Genomic DNA, 9,395 nt, shown 5'->3' with positions numbered 1-9,395 from the left:
CTGACTCAAATTTGTGGTCCCAAAACCACTATTTTGATTTCACTGAAAATGGGTTGTTACATAATCACATCAAGTTCCATTGCTCCAAAAACTCATATACTAGTACCAACTCTGTAGTGGGATACCGATAATCATTGTTTCCTATTATTTCCAAAATTTCGTATGCTTCATTGTAGGATTTTGCAAGCAATGTCCCATTAGCAGATGCATCCACTACCATTCGTGTATGAGCATTTATTCCATTGTAGAACATTTCCATTTGTGTCCAATGTTGAAAACCATGCATTTTCTGATTAGTTCCTTGAGACATTCCCATTCTTCATATAATGTTTCATCTTTCGACTGCTTAAACGATGTAATGGCGTTCCTAAGTTTGGAATTCATGTTAGGAGGATCGTACCTAAGTAGAAATCTTTGACACAGTTCATTCCAAGATGCCATTTTACCTAATCATAACACATTCAACCATGATCTAGCACGATCTCACAATGAATAAATAAACAATTTTAATCTAAAGGTATCTTCAGGGGCACCTTACTGCTTGAATGAGTCACAGACTTCAAGAAAAAGTCTCAAGTGCATTTGGATCTTCTGTAGGTAAACCACTAAATTACCCTACCATTTGCAGCATCTAAAATATTAATGGTTTTAATTCAAAGTGTTGAGCTTAAATATGTGGCCTAATAATTCCTGGATTTAGATCATCTAAAATTGGCACTACATGTTCTCTGATAGGTCTGTCTCTGTCATCTATGCTTTAAGGAATATCAACATTTCTTTTATTCCAAAGTAGTTGATGTTTTCCAATTGGATCATTTCTAATTCTCTCTATTTCTCTTAACTCTTTTCTTCTTCACCTTCATGTCCTTTCAATTTCAAGATCAAAAAAATGTTCTGTATCCTCTTGAGTACTTCTTCTCATACACTAATACGAACCAGAAAAATAAAATAAAATACTAATTAATTACCCTAAGAAATTTTAAAGGAATAATAATATATCAACTTGTCACCAATACTGCTGATCCTCGGCAATGGTGTCAAATTATTGCATGTAAATAACTAATGCAATTGTGCAAGTGTACACATGATTCAAGTAATAAAGTGATGAGTAAGTATCATCTCCATAGGGATAGAAAATTGGTAAGAAATTGAGTAAGTTATTATAATCTTATTGACTATAATAAATAGCATAAAATACTCTTAAGTTGAATAAGATGTTTGCATAATGAATTAATGAAATCAAAAGCTAAAAACAAAGAATTGACATGGAAATTAAAAGGATGTGGCAAATTACGGAGAAAAGCAAGGGTATTTCTATTTTAGAATGAATTAGACTGGAATTATTCAAGTGAAATGTTCATATCAAAATAATGCCATGACAAAATATTGTCTAATCAGCTACTCAGAGAATCACTACTGTAACTTGCCTCTTTTGATAGCTAGATCTAAAAGCTAGAAATCTAATTTACTGTATGTTTACAGAACTCTAGATTAATAACTACAATGAACATTCTTTTCTATACAACTCGCCACATCTATGTCTAGAGTGCTATGAATATTCTGTCGAGTATTCACTTGCATTAAACGATTCAAGATCCAGTATATTTAACCTTTTCAGAATTAAAACTACATCTAAGAACACAATACACAATCAACTATGTTTAGAGCGTGCATGCATGTATTTAAAATAAGCATACATCGAATGAAATAGTGACATAGAAAATCTAAAATCATGAGCATTAAAGATGATCAAGCATTCACCCAAATAACTTCAACATAGAAAAGATTTAGTTTATGGTTGGAAAAGTTAACATCAAAATAAAATCATTCATCAACATTCTCAAATAATTTTGAATCACAAAAATCAAGAAAGTAAAAGTTGAAATGCAGGAATTCTCACCACATTCCAACTTCTCTTTGATCTTTATATTCTACGTGAATCTAGGATAGCTATCTCTCCCCCTTCTTCACATCTTTATTTTACTTTCTTCAGCTACTAGCCTTTCTTTTTCTAGAGTTCTCCAATAATAATAAAAACCATTGTCATCAATTTTCATCTCATACCAATTCTCCTCTCCTTTCTTTCTTCTTCTCTCTCCTTTTATTGGGTAGATCTGTCCTCCTCGGCACACATTTCTTTCTCCTCTTTTTCAATGTGGTTTTTCTGGTACACGTATAGCTAGTTGAGAGTGACATGGATAGAGTGCTGAGTCATCTTCTTAGAATTTTCATGGTAATTGTATTGACAATCAATCTCACCATTTTCCACGGTAATGTTTCACTTCCTTTATTTTCCTTCTGCATCCTCTTCATTGTCTTCTTCTACTTGCACCTCTATCCAACCACAACTTTTCCTTCCCTAAGTAATAAAAGTAATAAATGATGACCATTATAGCACAATCCAAGCTTTGTTATGCAATGTTCTAAAATTACCCTAAAAATATAGATGTATTTACTTAACTACAAACAATTAATTCCATTCGGAGGTCTAAATTATAACTCTTTTCAAGAGTTATTACAAGGCAACAACACATAGGCAGAAATCTTATACGGATTTGAAGCGTTGAGATATCGAGTGTCAAGTTGGCAATAAGGAGTTCTTGAAAGATTCCCATGGAAAAAGGTTTTAATATTTGTAAGAAAGGGTAAATTGAGTCCAAGATATGTTGGACCTTATGAAGTTGTTGAGAGGATTGGACTGGTAGCTTATCGACTCAAGTTGTTGCCAGAACTTGAGCAAATTCATGATGTTTCCATGTATCTATGCTACAGAAGTATCGCTCGGATCTATTGCCTATTGTGCCAGTTGAGGAGATTGGTGTTCTACCAGATTTTACTTATGAAAAAAAATCCAGTTGAGATTCTAGCTCGTGAAGAGAAGGTTTTACAAAATAAGATAGTTCCATTAGTTAAGGTTTTGTGGCGCAACCATAAGACAGAAAAGGCTACTTAGAAAGTTGAAGAAGAGATGAGACAATAATATCCATATTTGTTTAACTCAAGTAATTTCAATACAAAATTCTTTTTAAATTTTGAGAATTGTAACACCCCAAAATAGGGCTAAGGAGTATTAGGGGTATTTTAGGAATTTTAGCTTATATGTGCTTAAAATTTTGTAAGGTTCGTATTCGATAATGTTTTTGACAATATCTATTAGGAAAGTAACTCAATTTTTGAAAATGAGTTTTAAATACCTTTAATTTTTGAAATAGGATTGTTTTGTAAAAGAGCAAAACTTAGAGATTTTATGTTAAAATTAGACAAATTTTCTAAATTGAACCTTTAAACCCCCATTCCTACTTTGTTTCATGATAGTTTTTGCTCCCCATTGCCTTACTTATCGTCCCTTGCTCTCCCTTACTATTCCATTCAATTTTTTATTTCAAAACTATACTATTTTGATTCCCCTAATTCCCAAAGCATTAAACATTTCTAAATCTTCAAGAAAACACCCAAAAATGTCACAAATTTCATCATCTTCCTTGAGTGTGGGTTTCTCTGATTTGTGTTGAAAACTCCATCTTTCTTCCTTCAAAGGTAACCATTCAACTTTCTATTAGTTTTAAATAATATCTAGACTTTCAAAATGAATTTATAATTTTTAAATTGCCTGTTTTAATAAAAACCCAAAAATTGGATCATTAATGCTTGAATTCAATATTGTTAATGAAAATGTGCTTTATAAGTGTTTTTCAGATTTTTTTTAACTTGATTAGAAGGTTTCTAAAATTACTTTGAAGTTTTGTCAAGGATTTCTCCTTGTTTAACGAATCTTCGTTAGAATGGCTAAAACTTGTCAAAAATTTTTGATACCTTGAAACTTGTAATTTTGTATAGCTTAAAGGTTGGGAATTAGTCATATATGAATATGTGGATGAATGGAACTTGTTTCATGAGAAAAGGTTAAGTGTAGATCGAGATTTGTGTTTTAAGTCTGTCATGCTAAAGGGTTCGGTTACATGAAAATGTAGCTTAAGCTTGTGTTTTGGGTCTTTGGGACTTTGGCTGTCATTTAACTGTGTGTATTGTGTGATTGTTATGTGTGAAGCCTCGAATTCATTAGAGCCTTCTATGAGTTAGAGGAAAAGCTAGTTTGAGCTCTCAATTTTCGGCCAAAATTCATACTCGATGAGTGTTTAGGATGGCTACTTGTAGATAATTTGTTGTGTAATTGGGAATTTAGAGGTAGCTGAAAGCCCTACCCTAAGTTTCAAGTGCATGCATTCTCACACCTATGATTGAATGTGAAATATGGTTGCTTGTGAATTTGTGAATTTGAGAAATCATGAACATATATGAGATGCTATGATATATGTGCTATAAGCTTGTGATGACTGTTGTGACAATAACTATGTGGACATGTTTTCAATGCATATGATAGAGATTATATTATGCTACTAACATGAATATGCAGTGAACATGTGTGGAAAATCAGTAAGTAAATATGTGATAATAATGTGCATATTTTAGCCTTGTGACCTTATGAAATCGTTGGATATAGTTGGCATCCCATAGGATTGTGAGTACTCACCTTTGTGTTATGATATATGTGGGACGTTGAGGCACAAGGATAGTTTTAGAGAGATAAGGGAATGTGATCTAAGCTCCATTCATCGGGATATGTATGTGTGGTGTTTTAGAGAGTGTTAGCCATATGCTTCACTTATAGTTAGCCATATGCTTCACTTATGGGACATATTCGACTCTTTGAGTCATTATGGTGTGATGGAGATCTGCATATCCAATGTGTGGTGATAGAGTCCACTTTATGTTTCATAATCTCAAGAGCAAAATTATCATAAAAGGTGACTGGATGTGATTAAATGTCATTAATATATGCTAGAATATATGCTTACGTATTATTGTGACTAATGTGTGAATGAATTCAAGAAAGATGATTAATGTGTAAAATATGTCATAAGAGTAAAAGATGATATGAATTTGATGTGTGCCTATTTCATTGATGCATGATGACTTGTTTACGTAGTGGTTATTCTGAGCATTCACTGAGCTTGTCAAGCTCACCCATTATATTTTAACCATTGCAGATACATAGTGTCAATGTGAGCGGTGTGGACTCGAGGGGTGATCCAAGTCGATTTTTTAGCTTCTATTAGTAGGTGTTATATGCTTGTTTACTTATCGAGAAATAAAGGCAATGTGATAGGCCAATGTGGTAGAATTTTATTTTGGTTTAGCTCAAACATTTTTGAGGTATTTGCATGCTATTTATGTTTGGAGGTTTATGGACTTGAATGTGATGTTTGGACTGTTATTTTGGATACTTTAATGTTTATTTATGTAGGTGAAGGAAGCATGTTGTTTAGAATTCAGTTTTAATAATTTTAATGTTAATGTATGCTAAAATTTTATAGTCTGGAGCAGAGGTACTGATATTCGTGTTTTAAAAATGGTACATCTGTATTTTTGTAAGTGTAGGGAAACAGATATAGATTTGGTAACAATACCCTCACTTGAGTATTGATGCTTGGGGTAACTTTATCGATATGTTGCAAAAGGTATCGATAGTTTTCGACGTTTGGGAATTTTGGGGCGAAACAGAATGCAAGTTTCGTATCAATTTTCCATATGGTATTGATACCACTTAAAGAAAAGATCAGTACCACTCCTTTAGTATCGATACTTGATAGCTCTTGAAAAGAGTTATATTTAAGGCCTCTAAACTTGGTTAATTATTCGTACTTGAGTAAAATTAGTTGCATTTTAGGAAATTATATTAGTATTTTTATAACATTGCACCATGAAGCTTGGATTGTGCTTTCAATGTCACTATATGTTACTTTTACCTGTGGGAGGAAAGGAATTGCGTGTTGTTTATAGTAGGTGTAGAAAGGAGGAAAATAAGTGAATGAGTGAAGTTTTTTCATGACAAAAGGTGGGATAGATTGCAAGCACAAATGTCATGGCAACACTGTCAATCCGTGCCACTCTCAGCCAGCTGTACTTGTACTAGAAATATCCACCTGAAAAAGAGGGAGAAAAGAGTGTGTGCTGAAAGGGAGACCTACCCTATAAAAAAAGACAGAGAAAGAGAGGAAGGAGGCACTTTTCCTCTCGTACAATTTCTTGTAGGAGATCTAGAGATGCAAGGAAATAGGGCAGTGGCTAAAGAATAGAGTAACTTATTAATTTAATCCAAATTAGAGTTTGAAACTCATGTAATTAACCCCTTTTGGTTAACCCGAGACAAATCGATAGATCTATGAGAAATCTCATTCAATTGGATATATGGTAGGGTAAAAAAAATGGATACCAAAAGAATTGACTGCCGAGCCGTATGAGGTAGGAAACTCTCAAGTACGGTTCTAAGGGAAGGAATTGAACCGCCTATTTCGATGGGGGAGAACAGGCCATTCGATAGGGGGATTCTGAAATAGCAGAGGCTTGGTTCGATCAAGCCGTTGAGTATTGGAAATAGGCTATAGCGCTTACTCTTGGTAACTATATTGAAGCGCAGAATTGGTTAAAGATCACGCGGCAACACAAGGAAGAAGGAGAATAATTCAACCCTGGGCTTCTCGAGATATTGTAGCACTGAAGTTGAGAGCTAGATTGGCGAAAGCTTCCTAAAGTTCTTCTTTCACTATTTTAATTGATTTCTGCGAATTATAACTGTGTAAATATATTTTTGAATGATACTTTCATTTTGTATTTTAATTTTCAACTCATTACCTAATCTCACGGAGTTGGGATTACAAGATGAATCTTTAGCTCTTTTAACGACCAAGGCATTATCCTGATTAGATTTACTATTTCATTTGGTTTGCGCTAATTTTAAATGTATACGTGCAGTCTCTAAGAATTTATGGTATGTCCATAAACTTGATTTAATTCTGAAAAGTTAGAAGATGTAACACCCTAAACCTGGCCCAGACGTTATGGCCGGATCCGACATGCCACATCGAAGCGTTCAAAACAATTCATATTGTTGATCGAGAAAACTTAGTGTTTTAAAAGATAATTTCATTGTAGGTTAAAGTGAATGAAAGCTGTGCACCAGGTAGGAAACTGGGAAAGAGGAGGTGAGTCCATCGGACTGCTTAAGTACCAAGCTCCCTTCGGATCCAATCCTAGAAATGCACACCGCCATTGCGACACCTTAACGTCATGTATATTTCCAGGAAACCAATTTGAGTAAGTCCTTTTTAGGAAAAGTGATTAATTTTGGAAAATATTTTCATCGCGGCAGCTTTGCTTGTTGTCGTGTTATTTTGAAATCAATTAATGTTTTTGAAAACGCGCCCTAAAGCTATTCAATTTCATCAGTTAAATATAAGTAATACCTACCTTAATAAAACATATTAAAACCATCAAAAAATAATTAAGCGGCCTTATTACATTTTAAAAAAACCCAAAACCTTAAACGTAAATGAAAGGATGTCCAGTTCACCAGAAGAAAATCAACTTGCAGAACGTGTGGTCACTCTGAATCCCTCATAGCTCCAAGCCCACTATGGTTGGGGATTACCTGCGTGGAAGAAAAATAAAAGGGTGAGTTTGGGGAAACTCAGTGTGTAAATTAACCCAACCATAGCCTATATCGGTTCAAACCACAGTAAACAGAATAAGTTGGCCTTAGCCCAGAACAAAATTCAGAATAAAGCCCATAGGCCCATAACAGAACAAAATAGATATTACATGTTTAAGCAAAACCCAACCCAAATCCAACCACATGCACCCCCATACCAACCTTTCACCATGTGGGGAGACTACTCGACCCACCCAATCGCTACACGCCCCAGAAATATACAGCATGGCTGCCAGAATAGATAATGTGACAAAGTCACCAGATACAGATAATCGTGGCAGAGCCACCAGAACAAATATATGTGGCAGAGCCACCAGATCAGATAATTATGGCGTAGCCACGGGGCACTTGCTCCATAATATAACCCATGTCCCCATACAACAGATATACAATCATGGCATACATCATACAGAATCAGATCGTCATGCTTTTCAGTCAAAAGTAACCCTAGAGGTATAATGGTAATTTTGCACCTAGGGGTACATCAATAATTTCCACACATAGGAGTATTCAAGTAATTTCACTATTCTTAAGGTTTTCATGCATAGCATAGCCATTTACGTACAACCAGAAACACTTACCGTGTTTTCTTACCGAATTGGGCCCGTTGGCCCACTATCCCGATTTTGGCCCATTAAGCCCAAAAAACATCGAAATGCACGGAATCGTGCACTCTGCAATCTTATCACTTTAATTTACCATATACATCAAACTTATAATCTCACGAGCATTCACACACTCGCAAGTTCTCAAAATATCGGCTTTTCGACATTTCGGCTTTTCGGCTTTTGTCGATCTAATCTGTAAGAGGGTGTCAGTTACACACCTGTTTGAGACAATATGCTAAAGAGATCCACACACGAACTGTCTACAATTGGATTACTAACACGTTAATCAAACTATCGAAAATGAACTACGTATTAACCCCTTACCACATTCGGCCAACCATACCTAAAACCCTATTGCTCTTACCTTCTTGCCGAAATATGGATTAGATCTAAGGATCCAACTGAATAGTCTTCAAGTCCATCGCTGCACGCTCTATTGCCCATGCTAACACTTACACATTCAAAAAAGAAAGAGGCATAATGCCCTTAGTCCAAACGTTAGCCACCCCTTAAGGGTTTCAGCTTTTTCTTAAAACATGTATGATTAACGCAAATTACTTCAACAACTTACCTATCGTTGTTCGGCTTAAAAGAGTGTGCCTATCCACGATCCTAACCCCAATCTACCGTACTCGTGAGAAGAAACAGATTCCAACAACCCAAGTTTCGGCTTCCTCCACCACAAGTTTATAGATTTCAGCTTTTATAAGTAAGTAAGAGAATTGAAGTTCGGCTACCACAAGATTCGGCTATTGGAGAATGTGGGAGATGGTAACAATAATGGATGCGACAGAGAAGGAAGGGTATGAGTTCGATTATGAGGAGAAGAGAAGATAGAAGAAGGAAAAGGATGAGAAAAGATGTAGTATTCGGCTATGGAGAAAACGACACAATGAGGGGTTTCTAGGTTCGGCTAAACGAAAAAGAAAAGATGAGCAGAAGAATAGATGAGTAGAGAATTCGGTTTTGTTGTTGTGAAGTCAGCACAGGTGTAGTCTTCAGTTTTTAGCAAAAATAAAAGGGAAGAGAAAAGAACCCTAATTTTCGGCAGAACAACCTAAATAACATAATACCGAAATACAAAAGAATTCGGCAGCCTAGACTAAATGCCGAAATTCCCAACATAAGGTGCCCTAGCCGAATGTGCACTTGCAGAGTCCCCTACACGGCCAACTCCTACTTCCTACTCAGATTCCTTTATTTCCTCCCCTTATCCCTCCTTTAGCTAATCCCCTGAA

At 35.3% G+C, this 9,395-nt stretch overlaps 1 pseudogene; it reads left to right on the top strand.

The window, feature by feature from the left end:
• The first annotated feature begins 275 nt into the window (after positions 1–275).
• On the top strand, positions 276–375 carry LOC128280224 (small nucleolar RNA R71; annotated as a pseudogene).
• Positions 376–9,395: the final 9,020 nt, after the last annotated feature.

The sequence above is a fragment of the Gossypium arboreum genome, chromosome 8 (genome assembly GCF_025698485.1).
Source record: "Gossypium arboreum isolate Shixiya-1 chromosome 8, ASM2569848v2, whole genome shotgun sequence".
Lineage (NCBI taxonomy): Eukaryota > Viridiplantae > Streptophyta > Magnoliopsida > Malvales > Malvaceae > Gossypium > Gossypium arboreum.
Note: the sequence above shows the minus strand (reverse complement) of the source record. Positions and strands in the feature narration are given on the sequence as shown.